General features: G+C 43.3%; 1 protein-coding gene and 1 pseudogene across 3 annotated transcripts in view; both read left to right on the top strand.

The window, feature by feature from the left end:
- The window catches only part of LOC126162790 (polypeptide N-acetylgalactosaminyltransferase 5-like), a 217,469-nt gene that overhangs the window by 38,287 nt on the left and 164,634 nt on the right, over positions 1-14,548 (top strand). The gene's annotated exons all lie outside the window — the stretch shown is intronic.
- Positions 8,428-8,545, top strand: LOC126163844 (5S ribosomal RNA; annotated as a pseudogene).

Here is a 14,548-nt window from a genome sequence, read left to right on the forward strand (position 1 = left end):
CATCAAGAACAAGCGTTAGGGGCATGCTCTCGAATGGGATAGTGCTTATCTGGGAAAACGCTAGGCCACATGTGGCCAAGATGACTATAGAACTCGTTCAAAAGTTTCGATGGGGTGTCGTGAAAGATCCTCCCCATTGCTTCGATATTTCTCCATGTGCTTCGCATATCTTCACCCTCCTTTAAACAATCTCTGGAAGGTCATAGCTTCACCTGTGACTAGGAGGTGCACCACACCGGGGAAAACTTGATCAGACTGCAACCCATGAGTTTCTGTACTGAAGCTATCTACTCCCTTCCTACCCACGTGGATCGGTGTATCAGCGCCAATGGCAATTAAGTATATTTGTAATTATAATATTGTTGTTGTTAAAAGTTCTTTGCATATCTCTGTAATCTCCTTTTCATGTGGGCGCACTTTGTACTTTCCTGAGGCATAACGTGCCAGCAACGCCACCAGGTGGCGTTAAATTTCGCGGTGGGCAGTGCCATAATGTTGTGGCTTATCAGTGTAATATTGGCAAAATATTTTCTGGTTTGTCGACCGCCCACGCTCCACTTCGAGTCCAACCGTACGGTTTTGATTTCTGTGCTAATGTTAACGAGGGACAAAACCTTGCTTTTCATTTCGGTAAAAGCGTCATTAGTGGATGGTTCCCCTGGTATATCCCACTCCTGCACATTAACTGAGTCGACCTTTTACGAGTGCAGTATTCCGTCTTTGGACTGTGCTGCTCGTGGCGACGTCAGTTAAACTCCCGAGATAGCAGAGTTTTTTATGATCCTACTGAACTTCAATGCTTGGCGCGCTCCAGTGACTGGCCGATAAGAGCGCTAACGCCGATGCGGCATTTTGGTCATTGTCTGACGTCTGGACTGGAATAACACGCGTACGCCGAGAAGAAAGCAAGATATATCGATGCTCCCATATATGTAACACACGTTTTTTTGTAATTTACTTTCGTCCTATGCATTTCTTCCGGTATTGCCACTCTTACGACGCTCTCGCCGTTCCGGAAATATAAAGGAATCGGTTAAGGTATGAGACTACATTGGATAGGCAAAGCGAGCTTTGGAAATGCACCTAGGGGCTTCATTATCGACGTTTGTAATTTTTTTTGCACTATGAAATATACCTACGTTTATAGCAGTTGTAGATTTAGAAAAATTTGCCAGCTGCGAGTAGAAATCTCGCGCTGAGTTTCCGTGCACATTAAATTATGTATATAGACAGTTCATCCATTCCGTAAATCGAGAATTTCGACGATTTTTGCCTGTTATTGAAATTGGCACTGGTAAGATATCGGTCGCGGGGAGTACAAGGCTTTCGAGAATGTTTTAATTTCAAATTTGTTGTCAGATAACAAATGACGAACGAAATATTTTTGCGTGTGATATAATTACAAATTAGCAGTTTTCTAAGTTTTTTTTACTCTTTTACTGCGTAACCTTGCTTCCTTTTCTGTGTTTGTGAGTCCAAAATATGTGACATAAATCTTTTGATTGCACTTACTTAGAGGCTTCAATTTTTAACACCGCCAAGAGACCATAGACCTTAGTATGTGACATAAAATTTCAACTTGGTACGTACACTCGTTCCTGAGAGAACGTGTTTTTAGCAGTTGGACAGACAAAAAGAAAAAAAGGACGTAAACAATGTGATCCTATAATGGTTCCGTTTTTACCGACGGAGGTACAGAACGCAAAAAATCGCTTGACTGTCAACTAGAATGACACTTTAGGATTTTGAAGTTATCAGGGATAAAATTCAGAAAGTGAGCGTAACAGCTGTATGGAAACCGAATAGGACAACATGAAAGAGGCAGTAGACGAGAAGGGAGTGATGCAGGCTGTAACCCATTTCTCATATTATTTGATATATACATTTAGCTAGCAGTAGAGGAAACAAAAGAGGCATTTGGGAAAGGAATTGAAGTTCAGGGAGGAGAAATAATAACTGTGAGGTTTGCCGATGACCTTGTAATTCAGCAAGTGACTGCACAGAAGTTAGGAAGATTCTAATCCCCCTACATATCGCGTAAGGAACGTGACGACAAGATGAGAGAATTCAGGGTACGTTCGGAAGCATATAGACGGTTGTTTTTCTCTTGTCCCGTTTGCCGATTGGAACAGGAAAGGGAATGACTGGCATTAGTACAAGCTACGGTGCACCATAGATCGTACAGTGGCTTCCGGAGCAATTATGTAGATGTAGGTCAGTTCAGCGGAATAGATGCTGGCTTATATGGAGGCTATAATATGAATATTAACACGAGTAATGAAATGAAGACGAATTAAATCAAGTGACATTAAGGATATTAGAGTTGCAGTAGATGGGGTGTACTATTTGGACAGCAAAATATCTGACAAAGGCAGAAATAAAGACAGGTCTCAGGCTTTCTCTGCGTGCTTTCGGGTGTTCAGTCCAATTTTTGACATTTCTTCGACCAACTCAGCAGTTTTCTGGGGGGGGGGGGGGGGTGCAGTCTGTGCTGTTACGTCTACTCGCTTCTAGTCGGAAAGACCGTGCAGAAAAACTGAATTCATACTCGGATGAACAGCGGAAAGCACGCAATTAGAATTAAAGACTATACAAAATGCAGATTGGCATTAGCAAGGAAAGCTTTTCTGGAAAAGATAAATTTATTTGCATCTGACATAAATGAAAGTTTTAGGAAGTCTTTCTGAAATTTTGTTTGCGGATAGACTCTTCTTGGAAATGCAAAATGATCGCTCAGCCAGTTCTTGAGTACTACCTTTGTCAACTATGGGATCGATGGCACAATATTTCTCCTTTTTTTTCCAGTTCACGCGCATTGCCCTACACTTATTTAGTTTTAAGTGGAAGTTTCATGCAAGTCGTTCTGAGTTTCCTTTTTGGTATTTGACGAAGATATTTACTCGCAGTCAACAGCTTGTTCATCGAACAAAGTGAGTAGTTGCTCATTCGCTATGACGCGTTGCTCATCTTTGTCGATAACATGAGCGGCGGCATCACGCTCTCGCTAATCCACTCTACGTTACCTTTATTTATGACTGACACATTGCAGGCGCTGAAGCGTACATTGCGGCGACTAATTGTAAGACATGAGTGCTTGGTCGTACTTACATTCACTTGTACACACGTGTCTCCCCAAACAGCGTGAATGTATTTCTGGTCTCAAGATTTACAATTTTATATGTTAGTAGCTGCCTCCTTTTTTCTTAAAAAAAAAGTTTATTATTGCGTGCGGCTGTTGATACAGTGTCTTTCATCTTCCTCCTCCTTTATCTATTCGTCCTCCGCTTAAATAGTGTGTTGTCGAAATTCAATATTTAGCCATTCAGCATGTCTACTAGGTGCGGTCACTATTACCTTAGTTCTCTCTTCATGTACGTATCACAGCCATCAGCTAGCACGCATTCCACTTCATGAGTCCATCGCTATGTCGTGAGCGAACTGTAACATGCTGACTTCTTGTCCCAGAGGAGCAACGTCCTCTGCTAGATAGTCTGTTACTATTCTCGTTGCCTCTTCAGTATACAACCTAAATAGCAGTAGTAACAGTGATCAACCTTGCCTTACACCTTTCTCAGCTTTGGCCTCGTGGATTATTCTATACCTCTTGCGACTACTCCAGTCCTCTTCGCATAAAAAGTATTGGCAACGCTTCAGTCCACGTAGTTGATACGACTTTGCGTAAGAAGAGAAGTCATTTTGTTGAGGTTAAAATTTATTTATTCTAGTCAACTTTCTTGATGACAACAATGGGATGTTGCATATAAAATTACATTTATCTGAATCTTTATGGTAATCATTTCTTTTTCTTTTTTTCTATTGAACTAAGTTCGCGGTGTCCAACACACTAATTTTTCTTAACGTATATATGCAGACAGGCGATGAATTAAATGCCGGGATTCTAACTAAACTCCCCTGCACACTAGGCAGATGAGCTACCCACCACGCCAGCTGGCACAGTGGCTTTGCTCAACTGCTCGGACTACCCTAACACACCTCCCTCCTCAGCCCAAACTCTCAATCACAACTCAGTCCACGTGTCGTTCCCCATAAACTCGAACAGCATTGCATCTCAATCTCTCCCTCTCCCTCGTGATTTATCTAGTTTTTTTGTATGTCCCGCACCTTATGGACCTCGCTGCCGGGTTCAACAATATCTTGCTGCCTCCAGACAGCATGACGACGGATCAGAATTTTCTTCTTCTTAGGTACACTTGTGGTCATTTTCCTACACACTTCCGGTAGTGAGCCAAGCGATCGTAGAGCTTTTCGGGCTTCGTTGTCGTTCACAGCGCTTGTCTACAGGCCTTAGTCGTATTTGGTGTCGTGTGTGTTGACTTACAGTTACGCCTTGCTGCTTCTGAGACAGCAGTAGCAGAAAGATTTGGGGTATCAAACTTCTCTTTTACTCTAATTATGTTGTAAACTTAACGCATGCGGAAACACTAGCGTTACATTCGTCTAGGGGAACTCAGCAGATCCTCAGCGGCCGACCAACAGCAAGAATGCGGCAAGGAAATAAAATTTGACGAAACCAGCTTACTTGCCAAGCAGGCAGTTTTGATAAAACGCAAGATCAGAGAAGCCATTGAAATATTAAAATACCCTAACAACATGAATAGATAGGATGGACTCAGCCAGCATGACCACCGATCATAGCATGCAATGCAAGAAGCAATAGGTCACAGCAGATCCCCACTCCCTCCACCGCAGTAGCCTACCACAATATCGTACCCGGTCATTTCGCCTCAGCGGCGATGTTTACAAATTGTGATGTAACATTATGCTCAGCGAGCAGTAATGGCAAATTATAATTGCCTTTGTACAGCTAAAACATACCAGTAGTCTCTGAAAAAGGCCACTGTAATCGCGGCCGAAACGTTGGACGTGTGACGAAGGTATCCGTTTGGGCAGTGCGAACTCTGGCGTTAATGAGCTACAGCAACAGACGACCGACGCGAGTGCCTTTGCTAACAGCACAACATCGACTGCAGCGCCTCTCCTGCGCCCGTGACCGTATCGGTTGGATCATAGACGACTGGAAAACGATGGCCTCATCAGATGACTCCCGATTTCTGTTGGTAAGAGTTGATGGTAGGTTTCGAGTGTGGCGCAGACCCAACGAAGCCATGGACCCAGGTTGTCAACAAGGCACTGTCCAAGTTGATGGTGGGTCCACGAATGTATGGGTTGTGTTTACATAGAATGGACACGGTCTTCTGGTCCAAATGAACCTATCATTGACTGGAAATGGTTGTGTTCTGCTATTTGGAAACGATCTGCAGCCATTCATGGGCTTCATGTTCCCAAACATGTCACCAGGGTACAGTTGTTCATAATTGGTTTGAAGAACATTCCGGACAATTCGAGAGAATGATTTGGCCATCCAGATCGCCTGATATGAATCCCATCGAACATTTATGGGACGTAATGGAGTGCTCAGTCCGTGCACAAAATCCTGCACTGCCAACACTTTCGCAGTTATGGAGGGTTATAGAGGCAGCATTGCTCAGCATTTCTGGAGAGAACTTCCAGCGACTTGTTGAGTCAATGCCATGTCGACTTGCTGCACTGCGCCGGGCAAAAGGCGGTCTGACATGATGTTAGGAGTCATCTCATGACTTTTGTCACCTCATTGTAGAAACGACGCAATGTTCGCCATCAAAACCCAGAAAGAAGTTGGTGACAGTCTCACCGCTGACGTGAGAACGGAAAATGCTACTAAGTACATACAACGCCAGCACAATAATATGAGCCGCGATTCTCAAAAGAATAATATTCGCACATGCACATAAATAAATCTAATGTGGTTGTTGACTCATACTACTTCTGGTAAACCAGAATATCAGCAGAAACTAGTGTATTAGGTACGAGATCCAGGAAACTAAAGGGTGCTTAGTGTTACGATCTGTTTTTATTAACACAACAGTTCACGGACAAAAGTAAGCGTTTACCGGTGGGCAATGTGGTTTAGCGATATCGTCTTGCCGTAGTCGAAATAATCGCTATCGATTTCATAGCAGGCCATTGCACGATACGAGCAAAAATTTAAATATCCGCAAATGGGTGATTGGGATACTGGATACTGTTTTAAAAACGAAATTCTTTGCGGTCAGCAGTTCGAAACCAGTCTGTCTAGATGGCGCAGTGAGTTAAGACATTTGAATCACAATCAGGATGAGCAGACTTCATATCCTCGCGTGGACTACTATATTTAGAGCTCACAGTGAAGTTCCCGTTATAATTGCATGGAAGAGTCAGTTCAGAGTTCTGTCTGCTGATAACAACCGAATGAAAACAGTCTATTCAGTAGGTTGTTCGAAAACAACGTTTCGGTTGAATTATTCATTCATTCTTTTGAGTGAAACGGGTCTATCGGAACAACTGTATGAAAACAATCTAGCGTTTGTAGCTTTACGTATCAGTTGCACTGTTCGTCCATTCTTTCGAGTAAAACCAGTCTTGCGGGAGCAACAGAATGAAAACGGCCAGCGCAATCCTGTGCATTCCATTCTGGAAGGGAGACTGAACCATTATGCCATGGCATTGTTGACTACACTTTGTTGTCACTGTTATTGTCATTCCCATACTTGCATGTCTGGTTTTTACTGAGTGCGAATAACTGGCTTTCAGTTCAGTTTTTCACCTTTGCTTGTGACTAGCTGTTTTCTTAATAGTGAACTTTGTGTTTGAGTCAGAATTCCGAAACGCTTAATGGCGTGGGAATGCAAGGAATCATGACTGGATAAAAAGTGATCCATAAGATAAATTCAGTGCGATGTACAAAGTGCGATTTCTGCAAGAATGATTGGTATTACGGAAATGTATTAATTACATAAATTCTAAGAAAATTAACGAATGATGATGACAAATATTTCTCGCATAAAAGTACTACAGTCGAGGGACAGTCTACGGCTTCAAAAGCAATAAGACACCAAACAATTTAAAAAATTGTAACTTACCTGCTTTCTGTTTACGTCATCTCAGCATTTGCCGAAATATAATTATAGGTGTTGGATGGGTGTGGGGGGAAGGGAGAATAAATTTACATAAAAATAATTGTCCATCTATCGAGACAAATTTATAATTTAGTACCAGTTATTAACTTGCATTCCCTCGTGTTGTAGTAGTAGAATATTTTGTGGTGTTGTGCCTTCTTAGCCTTTATTTTGTTTGCTTTGTTTTCGTGACACATTGCAAAAGTTCCAAGTGCATTTGTATTTTTTTTTCTACAAAAGAGACCAGGAATCGGAAAGCGAAAAATCATTTAGGTTATACAATATCTGGACAAAGAAAAAACTTTACTGTACATAAGTAAGCACATAAACAAAACAAAATCTGTTTTGGATCCGTGAAAAAGTCATCTCTATTGACGAGGAAAAATGCAGTTCTTTTTGACGTTATTTGTTACTTGGAGGAAAAACAATCGTAGAGATAAAAAGTCTTTATGTACAGCATTCTAAACATTGTTTGGCATGTATCTGCGATTATATGTTTTCTAGCAAGTAAATATCGATGCTTGGATGACGCTTTACCTGTTGTTTCATGTGCAAATTTTGTCAAAACATTCGTTACGAATTCTGCTTTGGCCGTTAATAAATTTGACCATTGCAAGTCCCTAATTCTGATACTATACTTCGACGGTTGCATCGCGGATGGTATCTCATAACCTCACGTTCACTCTTCAGTGCCGTGCCGTGCGGAGTCACATATTGACGTACCCGTGGTATGAACACACCGTATTTGCACGGTGACGTCGCCTTCCGATCCCTTTCATTCCGTAGACGTCCAATTCATGTGTGTTATATTAATATGTAAACACATCAGTGTTTTTTCTCTGTATTGAACAGTCTTTCCACCTGGCGTTTTCTGCACGGTCGCAACTGCTCCACTAAGTAGACTACTCCTGTCTGTAGAGTGCAGACGAACCGTTTTGGGTCCACACTTCAACACCCGACCTACTGCCAGCGGAAAATAAACATTAATGGCTTGCTCTTGACATACGTACTTGGAAGTACTACTCAACCTAAAAATGTAAGACATTTAATAGCTATTAACTATTAGTCTGTTAAATGTAACCTTTAGATTTCCCATAAGTTTTCTATTTGATGGCCCCCATATCACACAAATTCTCTCATTGTAAATTCAACGTTTTATATTACTTGAATCGTTTCAACCAACGAATCCTTAGAAACGGCTAAGACAAAAAAAGTTTTATGATGACCATAATTAGAACATTGTTGTGTGTTCCTTCGATAATGTCCTCTGCCTGGTGAAAACATAGAGCACTCTTCACTTTCACTTCATCAAAACTTAAGTACTAAGTTCTTTTTCAAATTTTGTTAATAACTTTGAATTACAAAACACTAAAGCTTAAATCAATAAAACCCGGTGGAACACTAAATTCCGTGAGTCTTGTTTAAATAATATCGCAACGGCCTTGCCGCAGTGGATACACCGGTTCCCGTGAGATCACCGAAGTTAAGCGATGTCGGGCGTGGTAGGCACTTGGATGGGTGACCATCCAGGCCGCCATGCGCTGTTGCCATTTTCCGGGGTGCACTTAGCCTCGTGATGCCAATTGAGGAGCTACTCGACCGAATAGTAGCGGCTTCGGTCAAGAATACCATCTTACGACCGGGAGAGCGGTGTGCTGACCACACGCCTCTCCTATCCGCATCCTCCACCGAGGATTACACGGCGGTCGGATGGTCCCGGTAGGCCACTCGTGGCCTGAGGACGGAGTACTTTTTTTAAATAATCACTTCACTAGGAAGAGGATATTTCAATACGTCCCTGATAAAAGTTAACGCTTTATATAAGATAGACAACGTAAGTCGCAACCTTTGCAATATTCTGAGATGACCAGTTAGAAATAAATATGTAGACATGAATAATAAATATGTAGAATGTTGATAATGTTCATTTCATTTAAAGAGCTTTAAGAACTTTCACATAAACTCGTAGGCATTACTTATCAGCATGCCCTCGTGATTACCAAACAAATCTTCCGGTGCTGCGTTTCGAGACTGCTAGCGAACACGAATATATCAGCCGTTGACGTACAGTGTGGACCTGAACTCCGCTGACAAGATTGTTCGGAGATATTTTCTTCGTATTTCAGTGTAAAATGACTCTTGCTCTCCGCTGGCCCGCTGCAGAATATTTGCATATGGTTTGCTTTCTTACCCACATGTCTTTGTATCTGTATTAGGCTGGAAAAAAAAGACAGCCCAACGGTAGAAATGTCAACGATACGCGCTGTGTGTGTTGTTTGTAAACAGACTTGTTCCGTTCACTCACGGTATCTGCAGTTGATGACAGTAATGCCCACTTTACACTTCGCCTCCAAGCTTGCATGAAATATTGCTCGATTGTGTCTGTGGTCTGTTTTTCCGGAACCGTTATTTGTTCTTCGACAGATTTACACAGCAGTATGGACAGAGTTGGCCGATGTGAATCTCGTGTATGCCATGCTGAGCGTACCCCCGTAGCGACCCCAGCCACATCAGAGAGCTTTTGCATCCGAGGCTTGTTACATCAGTTCGTTGTATTTTTTACTTTGTGGTGAATTCGTATTGCAGGCTTTCACTGAGGTGGGGTTATATTCACAGAGACAAAGGTAACTGGAGTAACAAACCGAGTAAATCATAATTGCTTTATCTCCCTGGAACGAGCTAGCGGAGCTCTGTGTCCCTTGCACAAATTCAGAAAATGACCCATAACAATCTCTGAAATTTTGTCGGATTTCGGGTTCAAATGGTTCAAATGGCTCTGAGCACTATGGGACTTAACATCTATGGTCATCAGTCCCCTAGAACTTAGAACTACTTAAACCTAACTAACCTAAGGACAGCACACAACACCCAGCCATCACGAGGCAGAGAAAATCCCTGACCCCGCCGGGAATCGAACCCGGGACCCCGGGCGTGGGAAGCGAGAACGCTACCGCACGACCACGAGATGCGGGCCCGGATTTCGGGTTCACCGGGTATAGCACGGAATAATTGAATTGTCAAACCTGTAAAGTAACTCAGTAATATCAGAGATTGAGTCCGCCTTCGTGCAAAAAACCTTGTTATTCGTTAATTTCTTTATTATTCCAAACTAGTTTCGCCGACAAATATCACCATCATCAGTGTTTTTTTAATCTTATTTATTGTATGTTACAACATGTTTTAAGCAATTATTGGTGCTGTTTGCGGCATATTTTCTGTGCTCTTTGTATCTGTTGTCATTTTTTACTTAGCGAACATCATGTCATGTTCGTGGGATGGCATGTGGCTGCTTTTATACACAGAGAAACAAAATTTTCGCACTTTGTTTCTGATCCAAAACATGTTGTAACATATAGTAAATAAGATTAAAAAAACACTGATGATGGTGATATTTGTCGCCGAAACTAGTTTGGGGGTAATAAAGAAATAAACGAATAACAAGGTGTTTTGCATCAAGGCGGACTCAATCTCTGATATTACTGTTTTTGTGCAGACACGGACCAAATGGAAGAGTTCCAAGATAAAATCATTGTGTAAGGTACCTGTCTGTTACTTCTGGCTGATTTAGTTGTACCAATAACTCCCTAAGTGACCGTGAGGTGCAGGGTACTTATTACCGACCTTGAGCACCCGAAGCTCCTTGGTGAGCGTATTGTTTAACACACTTTGCTCGTATGTGGAGAGACATGAGTTCATATCAAGTCCAGTCATCGTGAGGCCATGTATCCCGCACTTTAAATGGAATGGGCACTGCAGTCTTCCTAAAGTAGGAAAATCGTTTTAACATGTACGCTCGCAGCTCTATAATAATTAATAAAGTCTGCACAGATATAACCTCTAAAAAACTTATGAAGTGCGGAAGATTACATTTTCTGCTATTTCTGTAGTGGAGCGTGGAAGAAATTGTTGCGTATGTTATTCTGTAACAGGCTTCCGTGCCTAAGGTGCTATAACAGAACCGTGTGTACGTATGCGCGTGTGCGTGTGTGTGTGTGTGTGTGTGTGTGTGTGTGTGTGTGTGTGGTTCAAATGGCTCTGAGCACTAAGGGGACTTAACATCTGAGGTCATCAGTCCCCTAGAACTTAGAACTACTTAAACCTAACTAACCTAAGGACGTCACACACATCCATGCCCGAGGCAGGATTCGAACCTGCGACCATAGCGGACGCGTGGTTCCAGACTGAAGGGCGTAGAACCGCTCGGCCACATCGGCCGGCGCGCGCGCGCGTGTGCGTGCGCGTGTGCGTGTGCCCGCCCGCTTGTTTTTTTGGCGCGTTTACACCTGTGCATCTTGCAGCTAGTCGCCGTGTGGCTGTAGCTTGGCTCTTATGGCGCCCATTGTGAACACAGGTGTGAAAGGAGTAACTCACGCACATCTTGAGGAAGGGGCACGCAAGTACACGCGTGCCTCTGCTTGCGTGTGAGGCAAGCGTAGTCACGCGGTGACCAACCACAAGGTGCACAGCTGTAAATTCGCCTTTGGAAGGGAACCGATGTAGACTTAGGATGAATGGCTGGCGAAGGAGGAAATTAGTGTTTAACGTCCTGTCGACAACGAGGTCATCAGAGACGGAGCAGAATCTCGAATTAGGGGAGGATGGGGAAGGAAATCGATCCTGCCCTATCTACATCTACATCCATACTCCGCAAGCCACTGGACGGTGTGTGGCGGAAGGTACCTTCAGTACCTCTATCGGTTCTCCCTTCTATTCCAGTCTCGTATTGTTCGTGGAAAGAAAGATTCAAACGAATCATCTCCGCATTTGCCTGAAGCGATTTAGGGAAATCACAGAAAACCTATATCAGGATGACCGAATGCCGGTTTGAACATCCTCCCGAATGCGAGTCCAGTATGCTAAGCTCTGTGCCTCCTCGCTCAGTATGATGGCTGAAACCGTTAACTGGAGAGTTTAGGTAGCTGGACTCTTGTGGCCCTAACGGGACACCTCAGCGGACGAAGAGTACGTAACTACCAAATCAGGTACTCACCGCCCCTACTCCGTTATGGAAAGCTCATTAGTAACCGTTTATCTGCATTTATGCTAGTTACACGCACGCGAGCAACTTGCGGTTGCTGTATTTAAGGTTAATTAACCCATTAATTAAAAAGCCTGTATATATTGTTGTTAACACTACTACTTTAAATCAATATGACTTGACGGAGTAATGTATGTCAGGCTAACTAAATATGTGGAGTAATATATAATCTCACTTGCGCAGCGAAATTTAACTACCGGTTTCGGATGTCACGCATCTAGTTTCAAGTTACAATTAGCATGGAAACCACCACTTGGTCACAGTGTCTTGGCGCCTCAAGACTGTGACGAAGTCGTGACTTCGCCGCTAATTGTAACCTGAAACTGGTTGTTAACTAAATTTCACTGTGCAAATGAGACTTGCATCGTACGTTACTATAAACTCACAACTTATTGTTGCTCAGTGTCACTTAGTCAGAAATTACCAGTATATGTGGAAGTCCATTATTTCTATGACTCCTCCTGTCACATTACACTATTTTCGGATTTGATACTGTTTTCATACTTGAAAAATTAGATTGTGTTCCGTGATTCGGTTTCAACTTTGAGCTGTTTGTCCCGTCATAGCTCGATGGATCAATGCCGGCCGCATTGGCCGAGAGGTTCTAGGCGCTTCAGTCTGGAACCGCGCGACCGCTACCGGCGCAGATTCGAATCCTGCCTCGGGCATGGATTGGTGTGATGTCCTTAGGTTAGTTAGGTTTAAGTAGTACTAAGTATAGGTGACTGATGACCTCGGATGTTAAGTCCCATAGTGCTCACAGCCATTTGAACCATTTGATGGATCAGTTCATAGGTCAGAGGAAGGCCAGGGCATACATACCAGTCCAGCAGAACCTTGCCTCTAAAGTGTTCATACATCGTCACTTAAGAAAGAATAGCGTGTTGGTTTCACATTACTCTATTTTCTGAAAGGTTCTGACAGTTCCTCACAAGTGGCTTCAACTCAAACTACGTGCCTATGAAGTGTCGTCTCAGTTGTACAACTGGATTCGTTATTTTCTCTAAGAAAAGTTGTGGGGTTCACCAAGAAAGTGTTAGAGGCTCTCCGCTGTTCTTAACGTATGTTAACGATTTAGGAGACAATATGAGCAGTCCTCTTAGATTGTTTGCAGATGATGCGTAAAATCATCAGAAGGTGAAATCAAATTGCAGGATGATTTAGTACAGATATCTCCATGATGCGAAAAGTGGTGATTGACCATGATCAGTAAAAGGCGAGATATCCTCCACATTAGTGCTAAAAAATTCCGTTAAACTTTGAATACACGGTAAATAACCCTAATATCAAGATCTAATCCGTGAGTGATGTTTACATTTCACACTACTGACCATTAAAATTGCTACACCAAGAAGAAATGCAGATGATAAACGGGTATTCATTGGACAAATATACTAGAACTGACATGTGATTACATTTTCACGCAATTTGGGTGCGTAGATCCTGAGAAATCAGTACCCAGAACAACCACCTCTAGTTGTAATAACGTCCTTGATACGCATGGGCATTGAGTCAAACAGAGCTTGGATGGCGTGTACAGGTACAGCTGCCCATGCAGCTTCAACACGATACCACAGTTCATCAAGAGTAGTAACTGGCGTATAGCGACGAGCCAGTTGCTCGGACACCATTGACCAGACGTTTTCAATTGGAGAGAGATCTGGAGAATGTGCTGGCCAGAGCAGCAGTCGAACATTTTCTGTATCCAGAAAGGCCCGTACAGGACCTGCAACATGCGGTCGTGCATTATCCTGCTGAAATGTAGGGTTTCACAGGGATTCAATGAAGGGTAGAGCCATGGGTAGTAACACATCTGAAATGTAACGTCCACCGTTCAAAGTGCCGTCAATGCGGACAAGAGGCGACCGAGACGTGTAACCAGTGGCACCACATACCATCATGCCGGGTGATACGCCAGTATGGCGATGACGAATACACGCTTCCAATGTGCGTTCACCGCGAAGTCGCCAAACACGGATGCGACCATCATGATGCTGTAAACAGAACCTGGATTCATCCGAAAAAATGACGTTTTGCCATTCTTGCACCCAGGTTCGTCGTTGAGTACACCATCGCAGGCGCTCCTGTCTGTGATGCAGCGTCAAGGGTAACCGCAGCCACGGTCTCCGAGCTGATAGTCCATGCTGCTGCAAACGTCGTCGAACTGTTGGTGCAGATGGTTGTTGTCTTGCAAACGTCTCCATCTGTTGACTAAGGGATCGAGACTTGGCTGCACGATCCGTTACAGCCATGCGGGTAAGATGCCTGTCATCTCGACTGCTAGTGATAAGAGACTGTTGGGATCCAGCACGGCGTTCCGTATTACCCTCCTGAAGCCACCGATTCCATATTCTGCTAACGGTCATTGGATCTCGACCAACGCGAGCAGCAATGTCGCGATACGATAAACCGCAATCGCGATAGGCTACGTTCCGACCTTTATCAAAGTCGGAAACATGATGGTACGCATTTCTCCTCCTTACACGAGGCATCACAACAAAGTTTCACCAGGTAA

This window comes from Schistocerca cancellata, chromosome 2, assembly GCF_023864275.1.
Source record: "Schistocerca cancellata isolate TAMUIC-IGC-003103 chromosome 2, iqSchCanc2.1, whole genome shotgun sequence".
NCBI lineage: Eukaryota > Metazoa > Arthropoda > Insecta > Orthoptera > Acrididae > Schistocerca > Schistocerca cancellata.